At 50.4% G+C, this 15,764-nt stretch overlaps 1 long non-coding RNA gene across 2 annotated transcripts in view; it reads left to right on the plus strand.

Moving 5' to 3' along the window:
* Positions 1-318: 318 nt before the first annotated feature.
* The window catches only part of LOC127931506 (uncharacterized), a 62,868-nt gene continuing 47,422 nt past the window's right edge, over positions 319-15,764 (plus strand). Inside the window, exons 1-4 of one of the 2 annotated variants that reach the window (XR_008141510.1) lie at positions 319-351; positions 1,131-1,255; positions 4,475-4,549; positions 4,978-5,052. This is a non-coding gene — a long non-coding RNA (uncharacterized LOC127931506). Of the gene's footprint in view, positions 352-1,130; positions 1,256-2,759; positions 3,093-4,474; positions 4,550-4,977; positions 5,053-15,764 lie in introns of those variants that run through there. The other variant, XR_008141511.1, reaches the window with a different exon arrangement.

Below are 15,764 nucleotides of genomic sequence, written 5' to 3' on the forward strand. Positions count from 1 at the left end.
AGGAGGCAGGTAGTCTAGTGGTTAGAGGAGGCAGGTAGCCTAGTGGTTAGAGGAGGCAGGTAGCCTAGTGGTTAGAGGAGATAGCCTAGTGGTTAGAGGAAGCAGGTAGCCTAGTGGTTAGAGGAGGCGTGTAGTCTAGTGGTTAGAGGAGAGAGGTAGCCTAGTGGTTAGAGGAGGCAGGTAGCCTAGTGGTTAGAGGAGGCGGGTAGCTTAGTGGTTAGAGGAGGCAGGTAGTCTAGTGGTTAGAGCAGGTAGCCTAGTGGTTAGAGGAGGCAGGTAGCCTAGTGGTTAGAGGAGGGAGGTAGCCTAGTGGTTAGAGGAGGCGGGTAGCCTAGTGGTTAGAGGAGGCGGGTAGCTTAGTGGTTAGAGGAGGCAGGTAGTCTAGTGGTTAGAGGAGGCAGGTAGCCTAGTGGTTAGAGGAGGCAGGTAGTCTAGTGGTTAGAGGAGGCAGGTAGCCTAGTGGTTAGAGGAGGCAGGTAGCCTAGTGGTTAGAGGAGGGAGGTAGCATAGTGTTTAGAGGAGGCGGGTAGCCTAGTGGTTAAAGGAGGCAGGTAGCTTAGTGGTTAGAGGAGGCAGGTAGTCTAGTGGTTAGAGGAGGCAGGTAGTCTAGTGGTTAGAGGAGGCAGGTAGCCTAGTGGTTAGAGGAGGCAGGTAGCCTAGTGGTTAGAGGCAGGCAGGTAGCCTAGTGGTTAGAGGAGGCAGTGTAGCCTAGTGGTTAGAGGAGGGAGGTAGCATAGTGTTTAGAGGAGGCGGGTAGCCTAGTGGTTAGAGGAGGCAGGTAGCCTAGTGGTTAGAGGAGGCAGGTAGGCTGGTGGTTAGGTAGTCTAGTGGTCTAGTGGTTAGAGGAGGCAGGCCTAGGGTAGAGGAGGAGGCAGGTAGCCTAGTGGTTAGAGGAGGCGGTAGCCTAGTGGTTAGAGGAGGCAGGTAGCCTAGTGGTTAGAGGAGGCAGGTAGTCTAGTGGTTAGAGGAGGCAGGTAGCCTAGTGGTTAGAGGAGGCAGGTAGCCTAGTGGTTAGAGGAGGCAGGTAGGCTGGTGGTTAGAGGAGGCAGGTAGCCTAGTGGTTAGAGGAGGCAGGTAGCCTAGTGGTTAGAGGGCAGGCAGGGTAGGCTGGTGGTTGGTTAGGGAGGCAGGTAGCCTAGTGGTTAGAGGAGGCAGGTAGCCTAGTGGTTAGAGGAGGCAGGTAGCCTAGTGGTTAGAGGAGGCAGGTAGCCTAGTGGTTAGAGGAGGCAGGTAGCCTAGTGGTTAGAGGAGGCGGGTAGCCTAGTGGTTAGAGGAGGCAGGTAGCCTAGTGGTTAGAGGAGGCAGGTAGGCTGGTGGTTAGAGGAGGCAGGTGGTTAGAGCAGGTAGCCTAGTGGTTAGAGGAGGCAGGTAGTCTAGTGGTTAGAGGAGGCAGGTAGCCTAGTGGTTAGAGGAGGCAGGTAGGCTGGTGGTTAGAGGAGGCAGGTAGCTTAGTGGTTAGAGGAGGCAGGTAGTCTAGTGGTTAGAGGAGGCAGGTAGCCTAGTGGTTAGAGGAGGCAGGTAGTCTAGTGGTTAGAGGAGGCAGGTAGCCTAGTGGTTAGAGGAGGCAGGTAGCCTAGTGGTTAGAGGAGGGAGGTAGCCTAGTGGTTAGAGGAGGCGGGTAGCCTAGTGGTTAAAGGAGGCGGGTAGCTTAGTGGTTAGAGGAGGCAGGTAGTCTAGTGGTTAGAGGAGGCATGTAGTCTAGTGGTTAGAGGAGGCAGGTAGCCTAGTGGTTAGAGGAGGCAGGTAGCCTAGTGGTTAGAGGAGGCAGGTAGTCTAGTGGTTAGAGGAGGCAGGTAGTCTAGTGGTTAGAGGAGGTAGGTAGCCTAGTGGTTAGAGGAGGCAGGTAGCCTAGTGGTTAGAGGAGGCAGGTAGTCTAGTGGTTAGAGGAGGCAGGTAGCCTAGTGGTTAGAGGAGGCAGGTAGTCTAGTGGTTAGAGGAGGCAGGTAGCCTAGTGGTTAGAGGAGGCAGGTAGTCTAGTGGTTAGAGGAGGCAGGTAGCCTAGTGGTTAGAGGAGGCAGGTAGCCTAGTGGTTAGAGGAGGCAGGTAGCCTAGTGGTTAGAGGAGGCAGGTAGTCTAGTGGTTAGAGGAGGCAGGTAGCCTAGTGGTTAGAGGAGGCAGGTAGCCTAGTGGTTAGAGGAGGCAGGTAGTCTAGTGGTTAGAGGAGGCAGGTAGCCTAGTGGTTAGAGGAGGCAGGTAGCCTAGTGGTTAGAGGAGGAGGTAGCCTAGTGGTTAGAGGAGGCGGGTAGCCTAGTGGTTAAAGGAGGCGGGTAGCTTAGTGGTTAGAGGAGGCAGGTAGTCTAGTGGTTAGAGGAGGCAGGTAGCCTAGTGGTTAGAGGAGGCAGGTAGGCTGGTGGTTAGAGGAGGCAGGTAGCTTAGTGGTTAGAGGAGGCAGGTAGTCTAGTGGTTAGAGGAGGCAGGTAGCCTAGTGGTTAGAGGAGGCAGGTAGTCTAGTGGTTAGAGGAGGCAGGTAGCCTAGTGGTTAGAGGAGGCAGGTAGCCTAGTGGTTAGAGGAGGGAGGTAGCCTAGTGGTTAGAGGAGGCGGGTAGCCTAGTGGTTAAAGGAGGCGGGTAGCTTAGTGGTTAGAGGAGGCAGGTAGTCTAGTGGTTAGAGGAGGCAGGTAGTCTAGTGGTTAGAGGAGGCAGGTAGCCTAGTGGTTAGAGGAGGCAGGTAGCCTAGTGGTTAGAGGAGGCAGGTAGTCTAGTGGTTAGAGGAGGCAGGTAGTCTAGTGGTTAGAGGAGGTAGGTAGCCTAGTGGTTAGAGGAGGCAGGTAGCCTAGTGGTTAGAGGAGGCAGGTAGTCTAGTGGTTAGAGGAGGCAGGTAGCCTAGTGGTTAGAGGAGGCAGGTAGCCTAGTGGTTAGAGGAGGCAGGTAGCCTAGTGGTTAGAGGAGGCAGGTAGTCTAGTGGTTAGAGGAGGCAGGTAGCCTAGTGGTTAGAGGAGGCAGGTAGCCTAGTGGTTAGAGGAGGCAGGTAGCCTAGTGGTTAGAGGAGGCAGGTAGTCTAGTGGTTAGAGGAGGCAGGTAGCCTAGTGGTTAGAGGAGGCAGGTAGCCTAGTGGTTAGAGGAGGCAGGTAGCCTAGTGGTTAGAGGAGGCAGGTAGCCTAGTGGTTAGAGGAGGCAGGTAGCCTAGTGGTTAGAGGAGGGAGGTAGCCTAGTGGTTAGAGGAGGCGGGTAGCCTAGTGGTTAAAGGAGGCGGGTAGCTTAGTGGTTAGAGGAGGCAGGTAGTCTAGTGGTTAGAGGAGGCAGGTAGTCTAGTGGTTAGAGGAGGCAGGTAGCCTAGTGGTTAGAGGAGGCAGGTAGCCTAGTGGTTAGAGGAGGCAGGTAGTCTAGTGGTTAGAGGAGGCAGGTAGTCTAGTGGTTAGAGGAGGTAGGTAGCCTAGTGGTTAGAGGAGGCAGGTAGCCTAGTGGTTAGAGGAGGCAGGTAGTCTAGTGGTTAGAGGAGGCAGGTAGCCTAGTGGTTAGAGGAGGCAGGTAGTCTAGTGGTTAGAGGAGGCAGGTAGCTTAGTGGTTAGAGGAGGCAGGTAGCCTAGTGGTTAGAGGAGGCAGGTAGCCTAGTGGTTAGAGGAGATAGCCTAGTGGTTAGAGGAGGCAGGTAGCCTAGTGGTTAAAGGAGATAGCCTAGTGGTTAGAGGAGGCAGGTAGCCTAGTGGTTAGAGGAGGCGGGTAGCCTAGTGGTTAGAGGAGATAGCCTAGTGGTTAGAGGAGGCAGGTAGCCTAGCGGTTAGAGGAGATAGCCTAGTGGTTAGAGGAGGCAGGTAGCCTAGTGGTTAGAGGAGGCAGGTAGTCTAGTGGTTAGAGGAGGCAGGTAGCCTAGTGGTTAGAGGAGGCAGGTAGCCTAGTGGTTAGAGGAGGCAGGTAGGCTGGTGGTTAGAGGAGGCAGGTAGCCTAGTGGTTAGAGGAGGCAGGTAGCCTAGTGGTTAGAGGAGGCAGGTAGGCTGGTGGTTAGAGGAGGCAGGTAGCCTAGTGGTTAGAGGAGGCAGGTAGGCTGGTGGTTAGAGGAGGCAGGTAGCCTAGTGGTTAGAGGAGGCAGGTAGCCTAGTTGTTAGAGGAGGTAGGTAGCCTAGTGGTTAGAGGAGGCGGGTAGCCTAGTGGTTAGAGGAGGCAGGTAGCCTAGTGGTTAGAGGGGAGGCGGGTAGCCTAGTGGTTAGAGGAGACAGGTAGCCTAGTGGTTAGAGGAGGCAGGTAGCCTAGTGGTTGGAGGAGATAGCCTAGTGGTTAGAGGATACAGGTAGTCTAGTGGTTAGAGGAGGCAGGTAGCCTAGTGGTTAGAGGAGGCAGGTAGTCTGGTGGTTAGAGGAGGCAGGTAGGCTGGTGGTTAGAGGAGGCAGGTAGCCTAGTGGTTAGAGGAGGCAGGTAGCCTAGTGGTTAGAGGAGGCAGGTAGGCTGGTGGTTAGAGGAGGCAGGTAGCCTAGTGGTTAGAGGAGGCAGGTAGCCTAGTGGTTAGAGGAGGCAGGTAGCCTAGTGGTTAGAGGAGGCAGGTAGCCTAGTGGTTAGAGGAGGTAGGTAGCCTAGTGGTTAGAGGAGGCGGGTAGCCTAGTGGTTAGAGGAGGCAGGTAGCCTAGTGGTTAGAGGGGGGCGGGTAGCCTAGTGGTTAGAGGAGGCAGGTAGCCTAGTGGTTAGAGGAGGCAGGTAGTCTAGTGGTTAGAGGGGAGGCGGGTAGCCTAGTGGTTAGAGGAGGCAGGTAGCCTAGTGGTTAGAGGAGGCAGGTAGTCTAGTGGTTAGAGGAGGCAGGTAGCCTAGTGGTTAGAGGAGGCAGGTAGTCTAGTGGTTAGAGGAGGCAGGTAGCCTAGTGGTTAGAGGAGGCAGGTAGCCTAGTGGTTAGAGGAGGCAGGTAGGCTGGTGGTTAGAGGAGGCAGGTAGCCTAGTGGTTAGAGGAGGCAGGTAGCCTAGTGGTTAGAGGAGGCAGGTAGGCTGGTGGTTAGAGGAGGCAGGTAGCCTAGTGGTTAGAGGAGGCAGGTAGGCTGGTGGTTAGAGGAGGCAGGTAGCCTAGTGGTTAGAGGAGGCAGGTAGCCTAGTGGTTAGAGGAGGCAGGTAGCCTAGTGGTTAGAGGAGGTAGGTAGCCTAGTGGTTAGAGGAGGCGGGTAGCCTAGTGGTTAGAGGAGGCAGGTAGCCTAGTGGTTAGAGGGGAGGCGGGTAGCCTAGTGGTTAGAGGAGACAGGTAGCCTAGTGGTTAGAGGAGGCAGGTAGCCTAGTGGTTAGAGGAGGCAGGTAGGCTGGTGGTTAGAGGAGGCAGGTAGCCTAGTGGTTAGAGGAGGCAGGTAGCCTAGTGGTTAGAGGAGGCAGGTAGTCTGGTGGTTAGAGGAGGCAGGTAGGCTGGTGGTTAGAGGAGGCAGGTAGCCTAGTGGTTAGAGGAGGCAGGTAGCCTAGTGGTTAGAGGAGGCAGGTAGGCTGGTGGTTAGAGGAGGCAGGTAGCCTAGTGGTTAGAGGAGGCAGGTAGCCTAGTGGTTAGGAGGAGGCAGGTAGCCTAGTGGTTAGAGGAGGCAGGTAGCCTAGTGGTTAGAGGAGGTAGGTAGCCTAGTGGTTAGAGGAGGCGGGTAGCCTAGTGGTTAGAGGAGGCAGGTAGCCTAGTGGTTAGAGGGGAGGCGGGTAGCCTAGTGGTTAGAGGAGGCAGGTAGCCTAGTGGTTAGAGGAGGCAGGTAGCCTAGTGGTTAGAGGAGGCAGGTAGTCTAGTGGTTAGAGGAGGCGGGTAGCCTAGTGGTTAGAGGAGGCAGGTAGCCTAGTGGTTAGAGGAGGCAGGTAGCCTAGTGGTTAGAGGAGGCAGGTAGCCTAGTGGTTAGAGGAGGCGGGTAGCCTAGTGGTTAGGGCTACGGGTAGCCTAGTGGTCAGGGCTACGGGTAGCCTAGTGGTCAGGGCTACGGGTAGCCTAGTGGTCAGGGCGACTGGCCAGTAACTGAAAGGTTGCTTGATCGAATCCCTGAGCTGACAAGTCAGTTATGTTATGTTCCTGAACAAGGCAGTTACCCACTGTACCTAGGCATGTATTCTTGTAAATAAAATAAAAAATCCTAACTCACTTGCCTAGTTAATTTGAAAATAAAATTAGCTCATGTGCTAAGTTGGATGTGTGTTAAACCATTTCCTTCCTCCACCTAGCCCCAATTAAAACCTCTTAAACATTAACTCCACTATGTAGGGAACTTTGAGTGATTCTGGACCAGTTCCCGAACAATGTTTTTTTTTTGTGTACAGAGCGCTCTGTGAACGACCCTACATCAATTGCTGTGCACTCAATGATGGTCAAGATGACAGAGATTGAGAGGATCTGCAGAGAGAAATGGAAGAAACTCCCCAAATACAGGTTTGCCAAACCTGTAGCGTCATAGCCAAGAAGACGTGAGGCTATAATCACTGCTAAAGGTGCTTCTGTCAGAGTCGTGTGTAATAGGTGGCAGGGAAGTCAGGCGCAGGAGAGTCAAACGGAGTGTAAATGGAAAAGCTGCCATCATACAGTCTCCTGACCGTCAGTGAGCATTTCCCTGTTGGTCTACACCTGTTGTTTACGAAGGATGCAACAAATACAAGTTGATTTGATTTGACTCTGTGACAGCTCTGGTTGTCCCGCTTCACATGCAGTTCTCTGCTAATAATAATATAATAATAATATATGCCATTTAGCAGACGCTTTTATCCAAAGCGACTTACAGTCATGTGTGCATACATTCTACGTATGGGTGGTCCCGGGAATCGAACCCACTACCCTGGCGTTACAAGCGCCATGCTCTACCAACTGAGCTACAGAACCACTCTCATCTGAGCTACAATATGTGAAATCTTACACCTCATTTGCATAGGCAGTGACACGCCACATTTTCTGGCCTATCCAGACAACGAATCAGCTTACAATACGGGACTTTCTCTTGGTTACAGAGGGATGAGATCTTAAAGCTGAAGTTGTAACTCGTCAGCAGGCATTTGAATGATGTTGTTCAGAGGATGATGGGCAGAAAATGCTGTCATCAGTTATATGAAATGAGAGCCCCTGTCAAAAGCAGTGCACTATATAGGGAATAGGGTGCCATAGGACACTGGTCTAAAGTAGTGCACTATATAGGGAATAGGGTGCCATAGAGCCCTGGTCTAAAGTAGTGCACTATATAGGGAATAGGGTGCCATAGAGCTCTGGTCTAAAGCAGTGCACTATATAGGGAATAGGGTGCCATAGAGCTCTGGTCTAAAGTAGTGCACTATATAGGGAATAGGGTGCCATAGAGCTCTGGTCTAAAGTAGTGCACTATATAGGGAATAGGGTGCCATAGAGCTCTGGTCTAAAGTAGTGCACTATATAGGGAATAGGGTGCCATAGAGCTCTGGTCTAAAGCAGTGCACTATATAGGGAATAGGGTGCCAAGGAGCTCTGGTCTAAAGCAGTGCACTATATAGGGAATAGGGTGCCATAGAGCTCTGGTCTAAAGCAGTGCACTATATAGGGAATAGGGTGCCATAGAGTTCTGGTCTAAAGCAGTGCACTATATAGGGAATAGGGTGCCATAGAGCTCTGGTCTAAAGCAGTGCACTATATAGGGAATAGGGTGCCATAGAGCTCTGGTCTAAAGCAGTGCACTATATAGGGAATAGGGTACCATTTGGGACGTATCGTCTCCTCTGAGATTTCAAAGAATTCATGGATATTCATAGTTTGTTCACTCAGTGTTCTCCTCCTAGCTCTTCTGATCAAACAAAGGGTTTAGCAGTCTGTCCAGGGTGATGGGAAGTCAATCCACAGGGTTTAGCAGTCTGTCCAGGGTGATGGGAAGTCAATCCACAGGGTTTAGCAGTCTGTCCAGGGTGATGGGAAGTCAATCCACAGGGTTTAGCAGTCTGTCCAGGGTGATGGGAAGTCAATCCACAGGGTTTAGCAGTCTGTCCAGGGTGATGGGAAGTCAATCCACAGGGTTTAGCAGTCTGTCCAGGGTGATGGGAAGTCAATCCACAGGGTTTAGCAGTCTGTCCAGGGTGATGGGAAGTCAATGCACAGGGTTTAGCAGTCTGTCCAGGGTGATGGGAAGTCAATCCACAGGGTTTAGCAGTCTGTCCAGGGTGATGGGAAGTCAATCCACAGGGTTTAGCAGTCTGTCCAGGGTGATGGGAAGTCAATCCACAGGGTTTAGCAGTCTGTCCAGGGTGATGGGAAGTCAATCCACAGGGTTTAGCAGTCTGTCCAGGGTGATGGGAAGTCAATCCACAGGGTTTAGCAGTCTGTCCAGGGTGATGGGAAGTCAATCCACAGGGTTTAGCAGTCTGTCCAGGGTGATGGGAAGTCAATCCACAGGGTTTAGCAGTCTGTCCAGGGTGATGGGAAGTCAATGCACAGGGTTTAGCAGTCTGTCCAGGGTGATGGGAAGTCAATCCACAGGGTTTAGCAGACTGTCCAGGGTGATGGGAAGTCAATCCACAGGGTTTAGCAGTCTGTCCAGGGTGATGGGAAGTCAATCCACAGGGTTTAGCAGTCTGTCCAGGGTGATGGGAAGTCAATCCACAGGGTTTAGCAGTCTGTCCAGGGTGATGGGAAGTCAATCCACAGGGTTTAGCAGTCTGTCCAGGGTGATGGGAAGTCAATCCACAGGGTTTAGCAGTCTGTCCAGGGTGATGGGAAGTCAATCCACAGGGTTTAGCAGTCTGTCCAGGGTGATGGGAAGTCAATCCACAGGGTTTAGCAGTCTGTCCAGGGTGATGGGAAGTCAATCCACAGGGTTTAGCAGTCTGTCCAGGGTGATGGGAAGTCAATGCACAGGGTTTAGCAGTCTGTCCAGGGTGATGGGAAGTCAATCCACAGGGTTTAGCAGTCTGTCCAGGGTGATGGGAAGTCAATCCACAGGGTTTAGCAGTCTGTCCAGGGTGATGGGAAGTCAATCCACAGGGTTTAGCAGTCTGTCCAGGGTGATGGGAAGTCAATCCACAGGGTTTAGCAGTCTGTCCAGGGTGATGGGAAGTCAATCCACAGGGTTTAGCAGTCTGTCCAGGGTGATGGGAAGTCAATCCACAGGGTTTAGCAGTCTGTCCAGGGTGATGGGAAGTCAATCCACAGGGTTTAGCAGTCTGTCCAGGGTGATGGGAAGTCAATGCACAGGGTTTAGCAGTCTGTCCAGGGTGATGGGAAGTCAATCCACAGGGTTTAGCAGACTGTCCAGGGTGATGGGAAGTCAATCCACAGGGTTTAGCAGTCTGTCCAGGGTGATGGGAAGTCAATCCACAGGGTTTAGCAGTCTGTCCAGGGTGATGGGAAGTCAATCCACAGGGTTTAGCAGTCTGTCCAGGGTGATGGGAAGTCAATCCACAGGGTTTAGCAGTCTGTCCAGGGTGATGGGAAGTCAATCCACAGGGTTTAGCAGTCTGTCCAGGGTGATGGGAAGTCAATCCACAGGGTTTAGCAGTCTGTCCAGGGTGATGGGAAGTCAATCCACAGGGTTTAGCAGTCTGTCCAGGGTGATGGGAAGTCAATCCACAGGGTTTAGAAGTCTGTCCAGGGTGATGGGAAGTCAATCCAGAGGGTTTAGCAGTCTGTCCAGGGTGATGGGAAGTCAATCCACAGGGTTTAGCAGTCTGTCCAGGGTGATGGGAAGTCAATCCACAGGGTTTAGCAGTCTGTCTAGGGTGATGGGAAGTCAATCCACAGGGTTTAGCAGTCTGTCCAGGGTGATGGGAAGTCAATCCACAGGGTTTAGCAGTCTGTCCAGGGTGATGGGAAGTCAATCCACAGGGTTTAGCAGTCTGTCCAGGGTGATGGGAAGTCAATCCACCGGGTTTAGCAGTCTGTCCAGGGTGATGGGAAGTCAATCCACAGGGTTTAGCAGTCTGTCCAGGGTGATGGGAAGTCAATCCACAGGGTTTAGAAGTCTGTCCAGGGTGATGGGAAGTCAATCCAGAGGGTTTAGCAGTCTGTCCAGGGTGATGGGAAGTCAATCCACAGGGTTTAGCAGTCTGTCCAGGGCGATGGGAAGTCAATCCACAGGGTTTAGCAGTCTGTCCAGGGCGATGGGAAGTCAATCCACAGGGTTTAGCAGTCTGTCCAGGGTGATGGGAAGTCAATCCACAGGGTTTAGCAGTCTGTCTAGGGTGATGGGAAGTCAATCCACAGGGTTTAGCAGTCTGTCCAGGGTGATGGGAAGTCAATCCACAGGGTTTAGCAGTCTGTCCAGGGTGATGGGAAGTCAATCCACAGGGTTTAGCAGTCTGTCCAGGGTGATGGGAAGTCAATCCACAGGGTTTAGCAGTCTGTCCAGGGTGATGGGAAGTCAATCCACAGGGTTTAACAGTCTGTCCAGGGTGATGGGAAGTCAATCCACAGGGTTTAGCAGTCTGTCCAGGGTGATGGGAAGTCAATCCACAGGGTTTAGCAGTCTGTCCAGGGTGATGGGAAGTCAATCCACAGGGTTTAGCAGTCTGTCCAGGGTGATGGGAAGTCAATCCACAGGGTTTAGCAGTCTGTCCAGGGTGATGGGAAGTCAATCCACAGGGTTTAGCAGTCTGTCCAGGGTGATGGGAAGTCAATCCACAGGGTTTAGCAGTCTGTCCAGGGTGATGGGAAGTCAATCCACAGGGTTTAGCAGTCTGTCCAGGGTGATGGGAAGTAAATCATCAGGGTTTAGAAGTCTGTCCAGGGTGATGGGAAGTCAATCCACAGGGTTTAGCAGTCTGTCCAGGGTGATGGGAAGTCAATCCACAGGGTTTAGCAGTCTGTCCAGGGTGATGGGAAGTCAATCCACAGGGTTTAGCAGTCTGTCCAGGGTGATGGGAAGTCAATCCACAGGGTTTAGCAGTCTGTCCAGGGTGATGGGAAGTCAATCCACAGGGTTTAGCAGTCTGTCCAGGGTGATGGGAAGTCAATCCACAGGGTTTAACAGTCTGTCCAGGGTGATGGGAAGTCAATCCACAGGGTTTAGCAGTCTGTCCAGGGTGATGGGAAGTCAATCCACAGGGTTTAGCAGTCTGTCCAGGGTGATGGGAAGTCAATCCACAGGGTTTAGCAGTCTGTCCAGGGTGATGGGAAGTCAATCCACAGGGTTTAGCAGTCTGTCCAGGGTGATGGGAAGTCAATCCACAGGGTTTAGCAGTCTGTCCAGGGTGATGGGAAGTCAATCCACAGGGTTTAGCAGTCTGTCCAGGGTGATGGGAAGTCAATCCACAGGGTTTAGCAGTCTGTCCAGGGTGATGGGAAGTCAGTCCACAGGGTTTAGCAGTCTGTCCAGGGTGATGGGAAGTCAATCCACAGTGTTTAGCAGTCTGTCCAGGGTGATGGGAAGTCAATCCACAGGGTTAGCAGTCTGTCCAGGGTGATGGGAAGTCAATCCACAGTGTTTAGCAGTCTGTCCAGGGTGATGGGAAGTCAATCCACAGTGTTTAGCAGTCTGTCCAGGGTGATGGGAAGTCAATCCACATGGTTTAGCATTCTGTCCAGGGTGATGGGAAGTCAATCCACTCTCCTGCCTCTTTAGGGATGGAGGATTTGGCCGTAGCTGTCAGGAAGCTGAGAAGGTCCAGAACTACCCCAGGCTGGGGTGCACTCAGCTGGGGAGGGTCTTCTCTTCCAGGCCCCTTCCTAGATGGTGGTAGTGGTTGTTGTGGTAGGGGTCGGTTAATGATGCGGCAATGGTTGGGAATCTGGCTGGTCCTTTTATATGGTGTACATTTTAGGAAATGTTCAGCTTCAAACCTGAAGGAAGAGTAAGGTGTGAGGGTATCCTAAAATGGACACCGTACTCTCAGTCCCATCTTGTTTAATTAGCCATGAGGCGAGCTGCTGGCCTCCTGGTCTTCTCAGCCAGAGATGGGAGGTTGGAGACGCACAGGATATACACAGAGCACCAGCGATGGGCCAGTAAAATAGCTCCACAGGTAAATAACTTAAGAGCCAGAAGCTTCCTGATTTAGACTGGCTGTAAATTGAGGTGATGGAGGGAGAACCATTCAGCCATTCTGCTGACCTTGGAACAGAAAGACACTGGCTTCTGGAGAGCTTGGATCATCAGGAAACTATCAGGTAGGTTTATACTGGAAGGTCGATACGTTTCCCCTCCATTGTTCGTGAAGTTACTGTACAGTACCAGTCAAAGGATTGGACACACATACTCATTCAAGAGTTTCTTCTTTATTTGTACTATTTTCTACATTGTATAATAATAGTTGAAGACATCAAAACTATGAAATAACACATATGGAATCATGTAGTAACCAAAAAAAAGTGTTAAAAAAATAAATCAAAATATATTTGAGATTTGAGATTCTTCAAAGTAGCCACCCTTTGCTTTGATGAAATCTTTGATGAAATCTTTGATGACAGCTTTGATGACAGCTTTGATGACTCTGGAGAGACCTGAAAATAGCTGTGCAGCAACACTCCCCATCCAACCTGACAGAGATTGAGAGGATCTGCAGAGAGAAATGGAAGAAACTCCCCAAATACAGGTTTGCCAACCCTGTAGTGTCATAGCCAAGAAGACGTGAGGCTATAATCACTGCCAAAGGTGCTTCTGTCAGAGTCGTGTGTATAGGTGGCAGGGAAGTCAGGCGCAGGAGAGTCAAACGGAGTGTAAATGGAGTCTTTTAATATAAGTCCACTTATATGTACATACATAAACGAACATGGGTACGAGGACCCGTCACGCACCTATACAACATAAAACAATCTCTGACAAAGACATGAGGGGAACCAGAGGATTAAATACACAACAGGTAATGAATGGGATGGAAACCAGGTGTGTGGTGTGATAGTGATAGTTCCACTATATACCCACCTTACTCCCAAGGTATTCCTGTGATAGTTCCACTATATACCCACCTTACTCCCAAGGTATTCCTGTGATAGTTCCACTATATACCCACCTTACTCCCAAGGTATTCCTGTGATATTCCACCATTAAAGTCCTTTCACCATTCAAGTCCTTTCATATACCATGAAGGAAAGGAGAAGAGGAAAGGAATAAGGATGCAACTAAACAGTATGTTGATTCATCTAAATGTATGAGGTATTCAGTACTTGTACACAACCGTTGCTATAGAAACAAAAGTCCCACACTCTGATTATGCTCCCGAACATTTCATGGGTATAACAACCAAGGTTTCAGCACGCAGTGCCTTCTTCAGGGTGATCAAATGTTGGTTTCAGCACGCAGTGCCTTCTTCAGGGTGATCAAATGTTGGTTTCAGCACGCAGTGCCTTCTTCAGGGTGATCAAATGTTGGTTTCAGCACGCAGTGCCTTCTTCAGGGTGATCAAATGTTGGTTTCAGCACGCAGTGCCTTCTTCAGGGTGATCAAATGTTGGTTTCAGCACGCAGTGCCTTCTTCAGGGTGATCAAATGTTGGTTTCAGCACGCAGTGCCTTCTTCAGGGTGATCAAATGTTGGTTTCAGCACGCAGTGCCTTCTTCAGGGTGATCAAATGTTGGTTTCAGCACGCAGTGCCTTCTTCAGGGTGATCAAATGTTGGTTTCAGCACGCAGTGCCTTCTTCAGGGTGATCAAATGTTGGTTTCGGCACGCAGTGCCTTCTTCAGGGTGATCAAATGTTGGTTTCGCACGCAGTGCCTTCTTCAGGGTGATCAAATGTTGGTTTCAGCACGCAGTGCCTTCTTCAGGGTGATCAAATGTTGGTTTCAGCACGCAGTGCCTTCTTCAGGGTGATCAAATGTTGGTTTCAGCACGCAGTGCCTTCTTCAGGGTGATCAAATGTTGGTTTCAGCACGCAGTGCCTTCTTCAGGGTGATCAAATGTTGGTTTCAGCACGCAGTGCCTTCTTCAGGGTGATCAAATGTTGGTTTCAGCACGCAGTGCCTTCTTCAGGGTGATCAAATGTTGGTTTCAGCACGCAGTGCCTTCTTCAGGGTGATCAAATGTTGGTTTCAGCACGCAGTGCCTTCTTCAGGGTGATCAAATGTTGGTTTCAGCACGCAGTGCCTTCTTCAGGGTGATCAAATGTTGGTTTCAGCACGCAGTGCCTTCTTCAGGGTGATCAAATGTTGGTTTCGGCACGCAGTGCCTTCTTCAGGGTGATCAAATGTTGGTTTCGGCACGCAGTGCCTTCTTCAGGGTGATCAAATGTTGGTTTCAGCACGCAGGGCCTTCTTCAGGGTGATCAAATGTTGGTTTCGGCACGCAGTGCCTTCTTCAGGGTGATCAAATGTTGGTTTCGCACGCAGTGCCTTCTTCAGGGTGATCAAATGTTGGTTTCGGCACGCAGTGCCTTCTTCAGGGTGATCAAATGTTGGTTTCGCACGCAGTGCCTTCTTCAGGGTGATCAAATGTTGGTTTCAGCACGCAGTGCCTTCTTCAGGGTGATCAAATGTTGGTTTCAGCACGCAGTGCCTTCTTCAGGGTGATCAAATGTTGGTTTCAGCACGCAGTGCCTTCTTCAGGGTGATCAAATGTTGGTTTCAGCACGCAGTGCCTTCTTCAGGGTGATCAAATGTTGGTTTCAGCACGCAGTGCCTTCTTCAGGGTGATCAAATGTTGGTTGCTATACCCATGAAATGTTTGGGAGCAAAATTAGAGTGTGGGACTTTCCTTATTTTTATAGTTTACTCTCCGTTAGTCAGCACCTCTACGAAACATTTTTGGGTGTCAGCCTGTGTCTTTTAATACACTACCGGTACTATAACATGCAAACTGGACCACTGTATTACTGAATGATGGACACTACTATAGTACAGGAACTAGACCCCTGTATGAGGGACACTACTATAGTATAGGAACTAGACCACTGTATGAGGGACACGACTATAGTACAGGAACTAGACCCCTGTATTACTGTATGAGGGACACTACTATAGTACAGGAACTAGACCACTGTATGAGGGACACTACTATAGTACAGAAACTAGACCACTGTATTACTGTATGAGGGACACTACTATAGTACAGGAACTAGACCCCTGTATGAGGGACACTACTATAGTACAGGAACTAGACCACTGTATGAGGGACACTACTATAGTATAGGAACTAGACCACTGTATTACTGAATGATGGACACTACTATAGTACAGGAACTAGACCCCTGTATTACTGAATGATGGACACTACTATAGTACAGGAACTAGACCCCTGTATGAGGGACACTACTATAGTATAGGAACTAGACCACTGTAATACTGTAAGAGGGACACTACTATAGTACAGGAACTAGACCACTGTATGAGGGACACTACTATAGTACAGGAACTAGACCACTGTAATACTATAAGAGGGACACTACTATAGTACAGGAACTAGACCACTGTATGAGGGACACTACTATAGTATAGGAACTAGACCACTGTATGAGGGACACTACTATAGTACAGGAACTAGACCACTGTATGAGGGACACTACTATAGTACAGGAACTAGACCACTGTATGAGGGACACTACTATAGTACAGGAACTAGACCACTGTATGAGGGACACTACTATAGTACAGGAACTAGACCACTGTAATACTGTATGAGGGACACTACTATAGTACAGGAACTAGACCACTGTATGAGGGACACTACTATAGTACAGGAACTAGACCCCTGTAATACTGTAAGAGGGACACTACTATAGGACAGGAACTAGACCACTGTAATACTGTAAGAGGGACACTACTATAGTACAGGAACTAGACCACTGTAATACTGTATGAGGGACACTACTATAGTACAGGAACTAGACCACTGTATGAGGGACACTACTATAGTACAGGAACTAGACCACTGTATGAGGGACACTACTATAGTACAGGAACTAGACCCCTGTAATACTGTATGAGGGACACTACTATAGTACAGGAACTAGACCCCTGTATTACTGTA

The sequence above is a fragment of the Oncorhynchus keta genome, chromosome 8 (genome assembly GCF_023373465.1).
Source record: "Oncorhynchus keta strain PuntledgeMale-10-30-2019 chromosome 8, Oket_V2, whole genome shotgun sequence".
Taxonomy (NCBI): Eukaryota; Metazoa; Chordata; class Actinopteri; order Salmoniformes; family Salmonidae; genus Oncorhynchus; species Oncorhynchus keta.